The 18,339-nt window shown below is 43.5% G+C and overlaps 1 long non-coding RNA gene across 1 annotated transcript; it reads right to left on the minus strand.

The window, feature by feature from the left end:
* Positions 1-781: 781 nt before the first annotated feature.
* On the minus strand, positions 782-18,086 carry LOC117531226. The gene is made up of 3 exons (XR_004566578.1): positions 17,994-18,086; positions 2,002-2,006; positions 782-792 (listed from the first exon to the last, which is right to left on the minus strand). It is a non-coding gene; the product is annotated as an uncharacterized LOC117531226 (long non-coding RNA).
* Positions 18,087-18,339: the final 253 nt, after the last annotated feature.

Below are 18,339 nucleotides of genomic sequence, written 5' to 3' on the forward strand. Positions count from 1 at the left end.
GAGATTAGAGCATGTCATAGGTATTAAAGGCACTGCGCTGCGGTGGTTTGAATCATATTTGTCTAATAGATTACAGTTTGTTCATGTAAATGGGGAATTTTCTTCACAGACTAAAGTTAATTATGGAGTTCCACAAGGTTCTGTGCTAGGACCAATTTTATTCACTTTATACATGCTTCCCTTAGGCAGTATTATTAGACGGTATTGCTTAAATTTTCATTGTTATGCAGATGATACCCAGCTTTATCTATCCATGAAGCCAGAGGATACACACCAATTAGCTAAACTGCAGGATTGTCTTACAGACATAAAGACATGGATGACCTCTAATTTCCTGCTTTTAAACTCAGATAAAACTGAAGTTATTGTACTTGGCCCCACAAATCTTAGAAGCATGGTGTCTAACCAGATCGTTACTCTGGATGGCATTTCCCTGATCTCTAGTAATACTGTGAGAAATCTTGGAGTCATTTTTGATCAGGATATGTCATTCAAAGCGCATATTAAACAAATATGTAGGACTGCCTTTTGCATTTACGCAATATCTCTAAAATCAGAAAGGTCTTGTCTCAGAGTGATGCTGAAAAACTAATTCATGCATTTATTTCCTCTAGGCTAGACTATTGTAATTCATTATTATCAGGTTGTCCTAAAAGTTCCCTAAAAAGCCTTCAGTTGGTTCAGAATGCTGCAGCTAGAGTACTGACGGGGACTAGCAGGAGAGAGCATATCTCACCCGTGTTGGCCTCTCTTCATTGGCTTCCTGTTAATTCTAGAATAGAATTTAAAATTCTTCTTCTTACTTATAAGGTTTTGAATAATCAGGTCCCATCTTATCTTAGGGACCTCGTAGTATCATATTACCCATTAGAGCGCTTCACTCTCAGACTGCGGGCTTACTTGTAGTTCCTAGGGTTTGTAAGAGTAGAATGGGAGGCAGAGCCTTCAGCTTTCAGGCTCCTCTCCTGTGGAACCAGCTCCCAATTCAGATCAGGGAGACAGATACCCTCTCTACTTTTAAGATTAGGCTTAAAACTTTCCTTTTCGCTAAGGCTTATAGTTAGGGCTGGATCGGGTGACCCTGGACCATCCCTTGGTTATGTTGCTTTAGACGTAGACTGTGGGGGGGTTCCCATGATGCACTGTTTCTTTCTCTTTTTGCTCCGTATGCATCACTCTGCATTTAATCATTAGTGATCGATCTCTGCCCCCCTTCTCGGCATGTCTTTTCCTGGTTCTTTCCCTCAGCCCCAACCAGTCTCAGCAGAAGACTGCCCCTCCCTGAGCCTGGTTCTGCTGGAGGTTTCTTCCTGTTAAAAGGGAGTTTTTCCTTCCCACTGTGGCCAAGTGCTTGCTCATAGGGGGTCGTTTTGACCGTTGGGGTTTTTCATAATTATTGTATGGCCTTGCCTTACAATATGGAGCGCCTTGGGGCAACTGTTTGTTGTGATTTGGCGCTATATAAGAAAAAAGTTGATTGATTGATTGATTGATCTCTCCTAGACATTTCCATGCCTCCATTGGAATGTCATCTGGACCAACTGCCTTTCCACTCTTCATCCTCTTCATAGCAGCCCTCACTTCTTCCTTGCTAATCTCTTTACTTCCTGATTTATTCTCACCACATCATCCAGCCTTTTCTCTCGCTCATTTTCTTTATTCATCAACTCTTCAAAATATTCCCTCCACCTTCTCAGCACACACTCCTCACTTGTCAGCACATTACCATGTGCATCTTTTACCACCCTAACCTGCTGCACATCCTTTCCAGCTCTGTCCCTTTGTCTGGCCAATCGGTACAAGTCCTTTTCTCCTTCCTTACTATTCGACTTCTTGTACAGCTCGCAATATGCCTTTTCCTTTGCTTTTGCCACTTCTCTTCTCACCTTACGCCGCATCTCCTTGTACTCCTGTCTACTTTCTTCGTCTCTCTGACTATCCCAAAACTTTTTCGCCAACCTCTTTCTCCTTATGCTTTCCTGGACCTCTTCATTCCACCACCAAGTCTCCTTGTCTTCCTTCCACTGTCCAGATGTCATACCCAGTACTGCCCTAGCTGTCTCCCTCACCACATCTGCAGTACTTTTCCAGTTGTCCAAAACTGCTTCCCCTCCAACTAGTGCTTCTCTCACCTGCTCGCTAAATTTCACACAACAGTCTTCCTCCTTCAGCTTCCACCATCTGATCCTTTGTTGAGCTCTCACTCTCTTCTTCTTCTTTACCTTTAAAGTCATCCTACAAACAACCATCCTATGCTGTCTAGTGACACTCTCTCCTGCTACCACCTTACAGTCTGTGATTTCTTTTAGCTTGCATCTCCTATAAAGAATGTAGTCCACCTGTGTGCACCTTCCTCCACTCTTATATGTTACCCTGTGCTCCTCCCTTTTCTTAAAGTAGGTATTCACCACAGCCATTTCCATCCTTTTTGCAAAATCAACTACCATCTGTCCTTCCCCATTCCTATCCTTGATACCATATCTACCCATTACTTCCTCATCACCTCTGTTCCCTTCACCAACATGCCCATTGAAGTCTGCTCCTATCACCACTCTTTCATGCTTGGACACACTCTCCACCACCTCATCTAACACACTCCAGAAATCTTCTTTCTCCTTCATCTCACAACCTACCTGTGGGGCATATGCACTGATGATATTCATCATCACCCCTTCAATTTCCAACTTCACACTCATCACCCTGTCAGACACTCGCTTAACCTCCAACACACTTTTAACATACTCTTCCTTTAAAATGACCCCAACAGAGTCATTAGCTTAGCTAGAGTACTGACGGGGACTAGAAGGAGAGAGCATATCTCACCCATATTGGCCTCTCTTCATTGGCTTCCTGTTAATTCTAGAATAGAATTTAAAATTCTTCTTCTTACTTATAAGGTTTTGAATAATCAGGTCCCATCTTATCTTAGGGACCTCGTAGTACCATATCACCCCAATAGAGCGCTTCGCTCTCAGACTGCAGGCTTACTTGTGGTTCCTGGGGTTTGTAAGAGTAGAATGGGAGGCAGAGCCTTCAGCTTTCAGGCTCCTCTCCTGTGGAACCAGCTCCCAATTCAGATCAGGGAGACAGACACCCTCTCTACTTTTAAGATTAGGCTTAAAACTTTCCTTTTTGCTAAAGCTTATAGTTAGGGCTGGATCAGGTGACCCTGAACCATCCCTTAGTTATGCTGCTATAGACGTAGACTGCTGGGGGGGTTCCCATGATGCACTGTTTCTTTCTCTTTTTGCTCTGTATGCACCACTCTGCATTTAATCATTAGTGATCGATCTCTGCTCCCCTCCACAGCATGTCTTTTTTCTTGGTTCTCTCCCTCAGCCCCAACCAGTCCCAGCAGAAGACTGCCCCTCCCTGAGCCTGGTTCTGCTGGAGGTTTCTTCCTGTTAAAAGGGAGTTTTCCTTCCCACTGTAGCCAAGTGCTTGCTCACAGGGGGTCGTTTTGACCGTTGGGGTTTTACATAATTATTGTATGGCCTTGCCTTACAATATAAAGCGCCTTGGGGCAACTGTTTGTTGTGATTTGGCGCTATATAAAAAAATTGATTGATTGATTGATTGAACACCATTTCTCTTCCTGTCCTCACCATGGTACAACTTTTACCCACCGCCGATGCTCCTGCTCTTACTTCCCTTCCACTTGGTCTCTTGCACACACAATATGTCTACCTTTCTCCTCTCCATCATATCAGCCAGCTCTCTCCCTTTACCAGTCATACTACCAACATTCAAAGTCCCCACTCTCATTTCCACCCTTCTAGTTTTCTTTTTCTCCGCTGTTCGTGGCAACGTTTTCCCTCCTCTTCTTTCGTCGTCTTCGCCCAGCAGTAGCCCAATTTCCACCGGCAACCTGTTGGGCAATAGCACCGGTGGCGGACGTTGTTAACCCGGGCCGCGACCGATCCGGTATGGGAATTCGATTCTGAGTCTGCATAGTTGGGTAGGCTTGTTTTACGCCGGATGCCCTTCCTGACGCAACCCTCCTCATTTATCTGGGCTTGGGACCGGCACTCAATGTACTGGCTGCACACCCCATTTCAGCCACTAGTGTGTGCAAATGGTTGTGGCAACAGCTGTACGAGGCGTTTGAGGCACCTTCGATTTTTCATGATTGGCATGCAATTCCTCCTTCGTGTGCCAGTCGGCTTCAATCATTGTTATGTGTGAAGGGGTTATAATGAATGCTAAAAGAACTGAACATATGGAATATTAGAAGGGCACTCAGAGAGTGTGTACCACTGGCAAGGTCCAACAGACTCTGTTGCATTTACCTTTTTATTTGTCTTTTGGTTTTAGAGAGAATTAGTCCTTCAATCTCTTCTCTAAGAGTTCTAGATCCTGCTTGCGGGTCCTGTGATCTTGATGATGATCTTTTTTCCTCATCACTTATATTTGATTGCTGAGCTTTGATACTGATCACCTGTCTTTGATCCTAATTAATGGCTTTGCCTTTGATCTTTAAGGTTATCCTTTGTCCTTGTTGCAGAACTTAGATGAGTCAATGAGGATTAAAAAAATAATTAGAATCAATGGTCGGGTCAAAACAAAGAACTCTTTGAATTACTCAGGCTGTAAAAAGTTCTGAAGCCTTAAAAACACAAGCAACCAGCTGCACACACTTTAGTTTCCTGAAATCTCGTAAACTCCACGGTATGTGTGGTTGGTTGGTTTGGCCTTTTCATCTTTTTTTTTTTTTTACAGAGTAGATAAACTCAGTGAACATTTTTCTCAGGTTAAAAGTCCAATTGCATTTATATAGCACTTTTCCATCTGCATCAGATGCTCAAAGCGCTTTACAATAATGCCTCACATTCACCCCGATATGAGGGTGCTGCCACAAAAGGTACTCACTACACACCGGGAGCAACTAGGGGATTAAGGACCTTGTCCAAGGACCGTTAGTGATTTTCCGGTCAGGCTGGGATTTGAACCGAGGGTCCTCTGGTCTCAAGCCCAATGCTTAACCACTAGATCCACCAACCGTTAAATTATGTACCAATATGAAATGCACCAACAGCATTTCCTGTATATTCATTTTGTGAATTGTTTCTGTGAATGTTCTGTAATGTATGTCTGTAGCATGGCCCAAGCAGAGGGTCCCCCCTTTGAGTCTGGTCTGCTTGAGGTTTCTTCCTCAGAGGGAATTTTTCCTTACCACTGTTGCTCTGGGGATTGGTAAGGTTAGACCTTGTGTGAAGCCACCTTGAGGCAACTCTGTTGTGATTTGGTGCTATATAAATGAAAATAAATTGAAATTGAAAAAAAAACATTGCTGTTGATTTGTGAGTGAAGGCAAGATCTGGGATAGGCTCCAGCCCCCCACCCCCCTCCGACCCTTAATTGGAGTAATATATATATATATATGGTTACATTTTATTGCATAGATGTACATTGTGTTGGAACCATATATATTGGATGGAAGTAGTGCACTAAATTTGAGTTCATCCAATGAGTCATTTTTTTGAGTGTGGTCTGGCGTGTGTGTTTGTGTGTGTGTGGCACCGCATACTGCACTTACAGGATTTATATATACAAGGGCTGTCCATAAAGTATAGGTCCTTTTTATTTTTTTCAAAAACTATATGGATTTCATTCATATGTTTTTACGTCAGACATGCTTGAACCCTCGTGCGCATGCGTGAGTTTTTCCACGCCTGTCGGTGACGTCATTCGCCTGTGAGCACTCCTTGTGGGAGGAGTCGTCCAGCCCCTCGTCGGAATTCCTTTGTCTGAGAAGTTGCTGAGAGACTGGCGCTTTGTTTGATCAAAATTTTTTCTAAACCTGTGAGACACATCGAAGTGGACACGGTTCGAAAAATTAAGCTGGTTTTCGGTAAAAATTTTAACAGCTGATGAGAGATTTTGAGGTTATACTGTCGCTTTAAGGACTTCCCATGGTGCGAGACATCGCGCAGCGCTCTCAGGTGCCGTCGTCAGCCTGTTTCATGCTGAAAACCTCCACATTTCAGGCTCTATTGATGCAGGACGTCGTGAGAGAACAGAGAAGTTTCAGAAGAAGTCAGTTTCAGCATTTTTATCCGGATATTCCCCTGTTAAAGGAGATTTTTTTTTAATGAAAGACGTGCGGACGGATTGCAGCGTCGGCTCGCAGCCGCCGCGACGCTCCGCCACAGGAAAAAACACCTCTGTTGGAAGCCTTAAGGACAAGTTGGAACATGTCCAGCTGTTAAACAATTTCTCATATACTCACTCCACTGAAAGCCATCAAAGCCGCCTGGATTTACAAATGGTTATCAACCACGGAGGTGTTTTTTCCTGTGCCGCCGCACCACGCCGGCTGCGTCCCGACGCGCGGACCCATCCGCACGTCTTTCATTAAAAAATCTCCTTTAACAGTGGAATATCCGGATAAAATGCTGAAACCGACTTCTTCTGAAACTTCTCTGTTCTCTCACGACGTCCTGGATCAATAGAGCCTGAAAAGTGGAGGTTTTCAGCTTGAAACAGGCTGACGACGGCGCCTGGGAGCGCTGCATGACGTCTCGCTCCGTGGGAAGTCCTTAAAGCGACAGTATCACCTCAAAATCTCTCATCAGCCGTTAAAATTTTTACCGAAAACCAGCTTAATTTTCGAACCATGTCCACTTCGATGTGTCTCACAGGTTTAGAAAAAATTTTGATCAAACAAAGCGCCAGTCTCTCAGCAACTTCTCAGACAAAGGAATTCCGACGAGGGGCTGGACGACTCCTCCCACAAGGAGTGCTCACAGGCGAATGACGTCACCGACAGGCGTGGAAAAACTCACGCATGCGCACGAGGGTTCAAGCATGTCTGACGTAAAAACATATGAATGAAATCCATATAGTTTTTGAAAAAAATAAAAAGGACCTATACTTTATTGACAGCCCTCGTATATATATATATATATATATATATATGCATCGTATATACATATATATACGAGTCCAAGTAAAATAATTTTCTTATGCATTTAATTGAGAGAATTTTCTTAAGTATGTAATTGAGGTATGTAATAAAATTATGTTATTAGACACTTTCTGATCTTGTGTTAATGTGGAAATCAGTGGGGTCACTGCTAAGCTGCATTTCATATCTGTATTTATTCATAAATCATGTTCATGATTTATTGTAGTTATTGATTATGTTCAGATGATGCAGCTGATTACAGCCTGAAACAGAACAATGCAACTTCAAAATCCTTCATTTATTTCGCTTTATCGTTCCAGTCTCCTGCAGATTTGGTTTCTATGTGGCCACCAGCTCTCTGATTTAACATAAGGATACTTTACTACACTTGGGCCTCTTACTCCTTTTTCAAACATGACATCTGCTTTGCACTGTGCATGGAACTGGGAATGTCATGTGGGCTTGACCACAACAGTAGCTGCAGTATCTTTTACAGCATTACTCCATGTCCTGATATACCACTGTCCTGTTCATCAGGAGAGAACTTTACTGACAGGCAGGTCATGTTTGAAAGGGGCTTAAGAGAAATCACTTAGTCATCCCAAATCTCCAGTAAATTTCTGCCTTGACAGTCCTGTGGAATTACAAATTCTCCATGACCTGTGGCCATATCCAGCATACAGCTTTTATGAGAATGCTGAGTGAATACATTTGCAGTGGGCAGCTGTTGCCCCCACAGTATGAGATCTAAAATACCCAACATCCCACCCATCAAAAGACATTCACTTCATGGCACCGCAAGGTGTGGATTACTATCTTCTTTACAATACCACCATTAAAGTGGATAATCAAATTAAGACCCCAAACCAGAAGGTCACCTATGAGAGTAAAAACCGTTGTCAATGCCTAAAACGGCCCATCTTGCAGTGTTTTCCTAGCACCAGCCCCTTTTTCACATCATCCCAAAGTGTTTCATTGTTCAGATCTACTCACAAATAACATGCTGCATTAGTGCAGCAGATAACTGAAACAATCGTGCAAACGGTGATACAAGCACCAAAGTGGTAAAAAGTGATGCAAATTATTGGCTGAGCTAATGGGATTAATAAATGTTAGTTTAAATGAGTCAACACCCCGAGTCACACTAACTGCCAGAACGCTCGTAGCACGGGCCGAGGCGGAGGATTAGCAGCAATCTTCCATTCCAGCTTATTAATATCAAAACCCAGACAGAGCTTTAATTCATTTGAAAGATTGACTCTTAGTCTTGTCCATCCAAATTGGAAGACCCAAAAACCAGTTTATTTGTTGTTATCTATCATCCTCCTGGTCGTTACTGTGAGTTTCTCTGTGAATTTCAGACCTTTTGTCTGACTTAGTGCTTAGCTCAGATAAGATAATTATAGTGGGCGATTTTAACATCCACACAGATGCTGAGAATGACAGCCTTAACACTGCATTTATTCTATTATTAGACTCTATGGCTTTGCTCAAAATGTAAATGAGTCCACCCACCACTTTAATCATATCTTAGATCTTGTTCTGACTTATGGTATGGAAATTGAAGACTTTAACAGTATTCCCTGAAAACTCCCTTCTGTCTGATCATTTCTTAATAACATTTACATTTACTCTGATGGACTACCCAGCAGTGGGGAATACGTTTCATTACACTAGAAGTCTTTCAGAAAGCGCTGTAACTAGGTTTAAGGATATGATTCCTTCTTTATGTTCTCTAATGCCATATACCAACACAGTGCAGAGTAGCTACCTAACTCTGTAGTGAGATAGAGTATCTCGTCAATAGTTTTACATCCTCATTGAAGACAACTTTGGATGCTGTAGCTCCTCTGAAAAAGAGAGCTTTAAATTAGAAGTGCCTGACTCCGTGGTATAACTCACAAACTTGCAGCTTAAAGCAGATAACCCATAAGTTGGAGAGGAAATGGCATCTCATAATTTAGAAGATCTTCACTTAGCCTGGAAAAAGAGTCTGTTGCTCCATAAAAAAGCCCTCCATAAAGCTAGGACATCTTACTACTCATCACTAATTGAAGAAAATAAGAACAACCCCAGGTTTCTTTTCAGCACTGTAGCCAGGCTGACAAAGAGTCAGAGCTCTATTGAGCCGCGTATTCCTTTAACTTTAACTAGTAATGACTTCATGACTTTCTTTGCTAATAAAATTTAACTATTAGAGAAAAAATTACTCATAACCATCCCCAAGACGTATTGTTATCTTTGGCTGCTTTCAGTGATGCCAGTATTTGTTTAGACTCTTTCTCTCAGATTGTTCGTCTGAGTATTTTCCATTAGTTTACTTCATCCAAACCATCAACATGTCTATTAGACCCCATTCCTACCAGGCTGCTCAAGGAAGCCCTACCATTATTTAATGATTCAATCTTAAATATGATCAATCTATCTTTAGACCTCAGTGCTGCTTTTGATACTGTTGACCATAAAATTTTATTACAGAGTTTAGAGCATGCCATAGGTATTAAAGGCAGTGCGCTGCGGTGGTTTGAATCATATTATCTAATAGATTACAATTTGTTCATGTAAATGGGGAATCTTCTTCACAGACTAAGGTTAATTATGGAGTTCCACAAGGTTCTGTGCTAGGACCAATTTTATTCACTTTATACATGCTTCCTTTAGGCAGTATTATTAGACGGCATTGCTTAAATTTTCATTGTTACGCAGATGATACCCAGCTTATCTATCCATGAAGCCAGAGGACACACACCCAATTAGCTAAACTGCAGGATTGTCTTACAGACATAAAGACATGGATGACCTCTAATTTCCTGCTTTTAAACTCAGATAAAACTGAAGTTATTGTACTTTGCCCCACAAATCTTAGAAACATGGTGTCTAACCAGATCCTTACTCTGGATGGCATTACCCTGACCTCTAGTAATACTGTGAGAAATCCTGGAGTCATTTTTGATCAGGATATGTCATTCAATCAATCAGTTCAATCAGTTTTATTTATATAGCGCCAAATCACAACAAACAGTTGCCCCAAGGCGCTTTATATTGTAAGGCAAGGCCATACAATAATTACGTAAATACCCCACGGACAAAATGACCCCCTGTGAGCAAGCACTTGGCGACAGTGGGAAGGAAAAACTCCTTTTTAACAGAAGAACCTCCAGCAGAACCAGGCTAGGGAGGGGCAGTCTTCTGCTGGGACTGGTTGGGGCTGAGGGAGAGAACCAGGAAAAAGACATGCTGTGGAGGGGAGCAGAGATCAATCACTAATGATTAAATGCAGAGTGGTTAAAAATTCAAAGCGCATATTAAACAAATATGTAGGACTGCTTTTTGCATTTACGCAATATCTCTAAAATTAGAAAAGTCTTGTCTCAGAGTGATGCTGAAAAACTAATTCATGCATTTATTTCCTCTAGGCTGGACTACTGTAATTCATTATTATCAGGTTGTCCTAAAAGTTCCCTGAAAAGCCTTCAGTTAATTAAAAATGCTGCAGCTAGAGTACTAACGGGGACTAGAAGGAGAGAGCATATCTCACCCATATTGGCCTCTCTTCATTGGCTTCTGTTATTTCTAGAATAGAATTTTAAAATCTTATAAGGTTTTGAATAATCAGGTCCCATCTTATCTTAGGGACCTCATAGTACCATATCACCCCAATAGAGCACTTCGCTCTCAGACTGCAGGCTTACTTGTAGTTCCTAGGGTTTGTAAGAGTAGAATGGGAGGCAGAGCCTTCAGCTTTCAGGCTCCTCTCCTGTGGAACCAGCTCCCAATTCAGATCAAGAAGACAGACACCTCTCTACTTTTAAGATCAGGCTTAAAACTTTCCTTTTTGCTAAAGCTTATAGTTAGGGCTGGATCAGGTGACCCTGATCCATCCCTTAGTTATGCTGATATATACTTAGACTGCTGGGGGGTTTCCCATGATGCACTGAGTGTTTCTTTCTGTTTTGGCTCTGTATGCACCACTCTGCATTTAATCATTAGTGATTGATCTCTGCTCCCCTCCACAGCATGTCTTTTTTCTGGTTCTATCCCTCAGCCCCCAACCAGTCCCAGCAGAAGACTGCCCCTCCCTGAGCCTGGTTCTGCTGGAGGTTTCTTCCTGTTAAAAGGGAGGTTTTTCCTTCCCACTGTCGCCAAGTGCTTGCTCACAGGGGGTCGTTTTGACCGTTGGGGTTTTATGTAATTATTGTATGGCTTTGCCTTACAATATAAAGCGCCTTGGGGCAACTATTTGTTGTGATTTGGCACTATATAAATAAAATTGATTGATTGATTGCTTGATATAAGGATTGTGTCATTGCCAGCATGACTCATTTGGATGCATTAGCAAAACATGTTGATTGTAACCAGGACAACCAAACATGCCAGATGACAGAGCCACTTATAGGGTCAGTTTAATAAATAAAACTCATTATGGTATTAATGTAGGGGAATCTGCATTAATTTGTTAAAACTAGTGCAACTCCAGGGAGTTCTATGAGAAAGTACACAAAGGAAAGCATCCTCAAAAATGAAACCACTCATGTTGCCTTTGTGTTATAAAGCAGTTTTCTTAAATTAGAGCAGCAAAACATAATAAAGGCAAAACATTTTGTTTAAAATTTATTTAGAATAAGGTCAGAAATGTAGTGTTTTTTTTTTCCTTTATACAATTGCTACATTAAGAAAAACATGACTTGAGCCTCCAGAATAATTCCTGTAAAGGGGCAGTAAAGATGGATTCAGTCCTGGAGAGAATCAGTTTCTGCCTGTATCTGTTTAATCAGTTCTAACAATGTGTTTGGTTGCTGAATCTGTACTTCTTGTACCTCGGTATGCCACGTAACACACACTCTACTCTTACACACACAAGCAGATGTACATACTTTTGTATAAGTCTGGCATGGCAAAACCGATGAATGAAGACATTTAGTCCATAGGCCAAGTAGGTTTTCGGTACCACTTAAGGAGATGAAACACACTTAGAATCCAGCCTTAGTGTATCATGGCCTACACAAAAAATGTATGATAACCCCCAGGGTGGTAGCTGTAGCCAGCTAGAGGTCGATTAAGAATTACACAGAGGTTAAAATGTAAAAATGCTCCAATCATGTTAAAAACTATACTACATTATTTGTCTGATCATAATAATTCAAAAAAGGTATAATTTGGACTATCTATGACTGAATGTTCTGGAGTTATGGGGTAAAAACAGCACAAATGGTGACAAGGTCTGTTTCAGTTTGTACAGGGGTCAAAAGTTAAAGTTTCTCCAATTTCAGTAAAAAATGGTGCAAATTATTGTTTGTTTTAATGGAGTTCTAAAGAGGAATAGTTTGCAACATGTGTCATGCTTAGTTATCATGTTGCAGGGTAACATATGTCACAAGTCAGAATCCAGTGGATGCTGACCTTCTTTGATCTTTACTTCAGAGACAAAACATTCAACACAGTCAAAAATATTTAATTTACTAATCCTTTTATTTTAATCAATGACTTGCATCATTTTTTTTTTTTGCTCAAATTGGAGCAACTTTTTGACCCCTGTACAAACTGAGACTGACCTTTGTCACCATTTTTGCTGTTTTGACCCCATAACTCCAGAACATTCCGTTATAGATAGTCAAAACTATACCTTTTTGGAATCATTATGATCAGATAAATAATGTGGTATAGTTATCAACATGAATGAAGCATTTTTGCATTTTGACCTCTGTGTAATTCTTCATTTACCCTACCTGGCTACTGCTACCACACTTTATTTTTTTGTAGGCCAAGGTACACCGAGGCTGGATTCTAAGTGTTTTTTGTCACCTTACGTGGTACCAATTAGGTCAAAATTAATGACTGGCTCATAGACTAATTAACAACGCAAACAGCAATGTATAAATCCAATAGCAGCAAATTATTCAGTACAATTTCCCAGTGTGTCCCTTGTCCTAGCATTTCCCCCACAGACCAATCTAGTTACCGGAAACACAACAGGGTGACAAGAAATATGGTTTAGGCTTGTTTTAGATGAGCTCAAAACAATATAAACAACAGCTCACCTTAATGCTGAAATGACAAGACAGTGACTTAGATCTTAAGGTGCATCCTCTGGCATAGGGCACTGCTCGACTACCAAATGTGAAAGGCTTAATATGTGCTGCCTTTACACCAACCAGCTTTCCAGACAAACAACATACACACGCACAAACACAATCCTATACACTCTTGTTCTGTTAAACTGCTGCCTGAATCAGGTTATATGTACGTAACACACACACACATGCACGCACACACGCACACACACACACACACACACACACACACACACACACACACACACACACACCACACACACACACACACCCACACACACACACAGGTTTTATTTCCTCTTCTCTGTCCCTTGCTGTCCTTGCTAAGAATGGCATGGTGTCTACCACTCATTGCTGTCCAGTTCACATTTGTGGGAGAAAACAGTGCTCAAGGGCATTGACTAATGAGACCAATTCTTCAGTATTACACTGTTTCTGGCCTGGTACTAGCCACACAGTAATGTAATGGCCCTTTGTCCAACAACATAACCCTCATGCCTAGCTGGGTACAGGCAACACCTCAGCTCAGATACTGTCCAATGTGGAACAAGCAGATTTACTACTGTCCACTGTTCTATCCTGTGGCTACTAGCAAGGATAGGGAGACAGACATTAAAGGAGCAAAACAAAAAGCCCCAAGGAGTATCTTTGGCCAATGTAAGAGTTTTCCCCTTTATAGCGTGTGTGTGTGTGTGGATATGCGTATCATTAAAAGGGGCAATACTCCTTGACAGGCAAACGCACACAGGCCAACCATATCTGAAGCCCTTCTGGGCCTAAAGAGCTCAATCAGGTTACAGTCAATCAGAAGAGCTCACTTAGGAAGTGGTCTATGCTCTTTAGTATAACTGTACTTATTAACCACACGCATACTGTGAAGGTCTGTGGTGAAAAACCCATTGGGTTTAGGGGGTACATCAGGCTTTTAGTGATGGTGTCCGTTTCAGGCCACTACGAGGGAGTGAGCCATGCCCACTGTAGCTGCTCTGTCGGGATCCCGACGGTGGATGGGAAGCATGCATTCCTGTTCCCAATCACTCCACCAGGGGAGTCAAGTCTGAAAGGTGGGGTTGGTGGGCATGTAACCCCCCTGTTCATACTATGCTGGCGGGAGACAGACACTCCCTAGGTTACTCCATTTGGGTGAGGTGGACAGGGCATGCCTATGAGAGGCACTCCGCTTAGGTTTGTACCCCCCTCTTTGCCTCTCAAGCGTTCCCCCCCATGCTCAGGCTGCCTGTTGGTGTTGTAGGAGTGGTGGGCATGGGAACATCCACTCTCTTGGTGGGACTGTGCCTGTGAACGGAAGGAGAAGGAGAATAGAGGAGAGCCTCACGGCTGGGTACCTTGGGGGGTATTTCAGTCAGTTCCTCACTGGGCTCTAATGTGAGATGCTGTCTTGGGCGGGACAGCCTGCTGGCAGGAAACTCAACGCCTGGAACCAAATCATGGCACAATCGTACGACGGTGGGGGGAAGGGTGAGCGCCAGATCCTTACTGAACACATCCACATTTGTCATGGTACTCCACCAGCACCGTCCCTAGATTGGGCGGGACTCTGACCTCCTCCTTAGCCTGGGAACCGGGAGGAACCGAGGAACCTAAGCATACCCGATGGCAGGTCTCGCTCCACTGCACCACTACCCCGGACGGCCAATCGATCCGGGATTGTGTTTTAACATCCAGGGAACCCTAAAATCACACGGGAGGTAGCAGGATTCACAAAAAACTCGATCTCCTCCCGGTGATTTCCTGACACCACCAGAGTTACTGGTGGTGTCTTATGTGTGATTGGAGGGAGTAGGGAGCCGTCTTGTGCCCGCACCTGCACAGGCGAGGTAAGCGCCACCAGAGGGAGCCCTATCTCCCTGGCCCATCTGCTGTCTAACAGATTCCCTTCAGAGCCCGTGTCCACCAGTGCTGGGGCCTTCAGGGTTAAATCCTCATAAAGGATTGTCACTGGGAGTCGTGTGGCAATATGGGTATGTCCCACGTGAATGTTTTGGCCCACTCCTAACCCAGTGTCTAGGGGCGGGCGTTTGGTGTTTAACCGCTCGGGGTCCCTCACTTGATGCTCTATTGAGCCACAAACAAAGCACGCTCCGCGGGCCAGTCTCCTCTGTCTATCTGGTGCCCTAAATGTGGCCCTGCTCGTGTCCATAGCTTCGTCAGCAGGGGAGCTGTCACCACATGGAGCGTAGAGGCCGTGGAGCGTGGGGAGGGCGGAACTCGGTCAGAACCGGAAGGGAGAGGGATGGCGCGTGCCCGGCCACGCCCTTCGTCTCGTTCCCGACGGCGTTCTTCTAACAGATTGTCTAATCGTATAACGAGATCAATAAGCCCGTCTAAATCCCGCGGTTCGTCCTTGGCCACCAGGTGCTCCTTCAGGACCAACGATAGTCCGTTTCGAAGGCGGCGCGGAGGGCAGTGTTATTCCAGCCGGACCTCGCAGCCGCGATGCGGAAGTCGACTGCATAAGCAGCTGCGCTCCGGCGCCCCTGTCTCATTGACAGCAGCACGGCTGAAGCGGTCTCTCCTCTATTTGGGTGATCGAACACTGTTCTGAACTCCCTCACAAACCCATCATATGTCAGAAGGAGCCGTGAATTTTGCTCCCAGAGCGCTGTAGCCCAAGCGCGTGCCTTGCCGCGAAGCAGATTAATTACATAAGCTATCTTACTAGCATCAGTCGCGTACGACAGGACGTTGTGCGAAGACGAGCGAACACTGCATAAGGAAGTCCGCGCACGTCTCCACACAACCTCCGTACGGCTCTGGAGGGCTTATGTATGCTTCCGGGGAAGGTGGGAGGGGTCGTTGAACGACCTGTGGAACGTCACTGTTACACACAGGGTCGACAGGAGGGAGAGCCGCAGCAGCGCCCTGAGGGCGCGCTTCCACTTGCGCGGCGAGAGCCTCCACCCTGCGATTAAGGAGGACGTTCTGCTCGGTAATTAAATCCAACCGAGCCGTGAAAGCGGTGAGGATCCGCTGCAACTCACCGATCATTCCTCCTGCGGACGCCTGTGCGCCCTGTTCTTCCATTGGCCGTTCAACCCGGTTGACGCCCCTCAGGATCCATGACGGTGGCCGAGATAACCTGTTGGGAAAGTGTAGGTACACGGACCCACAACAGGGGGCGCAAATGAACGAACAATGGAGTAGGTCAAATAACAACACTTTACTGTTGTGAATGTGCACAACAAACAACAGATTACAACAATAGACAAGAGTCAATTCTCAAAGGTGTCGTGTGGGCAGGCTCGAAGAGAGACGCCTGTCCAAAGCAGAACCGGAACCACACGATTTCCTCCGCCACCAGACCCCGGGAATACTGGAGCCGCCAAGTCCCGAACTCCCAGGTGGCCACTGCCTCCGCGTGTCGGACCTGGTACTTCCAGGTAGAACGATATCTCGGCAAAGAGGTGGAGATGACGTCTTGCTGTTATACCGATGCTGATCAGATGAGTGGTGACAGCTGTCATAGGTGAGTGTCAGCTGTCACCCCGGCTGCTCCTGTGAGGCAGCAGCGCCCTCTGGTGCCTGGAGCCCGCACTCCAGGCAGGGTGCCCTCTGGTGGTGGTGGGCCAGCAGTACCTCCTCTTCATCGGCCCACACAACACTGAGGCTGGAGGTGCATGTTCTTTTGATCGCCTCGGTGGCTATGTAAGTTAGCAAGATATCTAAAGATGTGATTTTGATCAAATTTGGCAGGTACTCTAGGCATGTGAATGGGAAAAAGTGATTATATTTTGAGTTTGCATGGGACAATGATAAAAATCTAATCTAAAACCAGGGCACGGTGAATCACAAATGTTGTTTGTGGCAGCATAAACACATTATGCATAGGTTTAGGTCATTCTATTGTGGATTTAATACAGAAAATCAACTTAGAATATAATGAAAAACGCATACAATAAAATGTCTTCAAATTATTCAATATATGCTGATGCATATACAAACTATAATCCAGCAAAACCAGCTATGTAATGTATGAGTGTCTTATATAGTGATCTAAGTCTTTTAGAAACTATTAGAAATACAACTGTCATAATTTCTGTTCAAATGTGAAAACAGTTGTTTATATACACAAATTATAGAAATAATTCTTGAAAAATAAATGTATAAGCTTCACCAAGTATATTTGTCATCCACTTGATACTGGGGCTTAGTAAATCACTTTCTAGACTGATTCACTGGGTGCATGTGACACACGAGTCATGTTATTAAATAGCTGATAGTCTGGAGAAGACATAACACATACTCATCAGTTGGACGGTGTAGTCTTCTAACTAATAATTGTTTGGGCCACCTTTCCTCTGTTGTGTAAAATAAATACAAAGACACTGACATCCACAAATTTGACTTTTGATAGGAAAAAACTGAATTCACTTTGCCACTTAGTTTTACCTTTAATGTATCAAAAACAAAACACTCATTTATAAGGGGGGTGTTTATGCATAAACATATGGCATAACTGCTGCAAATATATATGTAGTTTTGCAGATATAGTTACTGATTCACTGTGCCCCGGTTTCCCATATATATAGGAAAGTTCCACCAGAATGAAAAGAGCCACTGTACTTTCCATAAAAAGTCTTGCATTTTGCTGATTGTATCACAGTTTTTCAAATGGTGGGTTAACAGCTCAGTATTTTGGCTTTTTTAATGACAGTTTGTCGATTATCAACAGTAGTGTGATTCTTGGGACATGCAGTATTGCACACCCTTCCGCAAGCTAATAGGTCACCAGGACTTGTATAGATGATAAACACCTGCAGTTACAAATGCTCCACTAATACTGGTAAGGAAGGTGATGAAGATACAACCCGTGTCTGTGCCTGCTGGTTCATAAGGAAAGATGTTTTTAGTCATGCCTCCTCATCCTTTTCAGAGACGGGATCTCCCTAGCTGTCACCCATAGACAGTGGCTGTGTCTCAGTTCAGGGGCTGCATCCTTCAAAGGCTTTATTCTATGAAGATGTGGCCCTGTGAGACTGTGAAGGCCAAATCACCATTCTAAAATAAGACTTCAAAGCCCACTGAGCATTTTACAATTGTGCAATTTGCTTATCCTGACCCTACCCTCTGTCACCCCGCAACCTTGACAACTTATTTATAATTGTACATATGGAGCCCCGAATTGTTGTTTATTTTACTGTTTTGTCTTAAAAACAAAACAAAACAAAAAATCATGCAATGACTCATGGGATTGTTTGGGCCACAAAGGAAACACTTGTGTTATTCTCTGTTTTGGGAGGAAAGAAGACTGCATTTGTCTGCCGCATTCCAAGCAGCCTTCGAAATGAGGCTGCGTAGTTGCGCCATTACGATGTATGTAGTCAAAGAATGCAACCTTTG

The sequence above is a fragment of the Thalassophryne amazonica genome, chromosome 2 (genome assembly GCF_902500255.1).
Source record: "Thalassophryne amazonica chromosome 2, fThaAma1.1, whole genome shotgun sequence".
Taxonomy (NCBI): Eukaryota; Metazoa; Chordata; class Actinopteri; order Batrachoidiformes; family Batrachoididae; genus Thalassophryne; species Thalassophryne amazonica.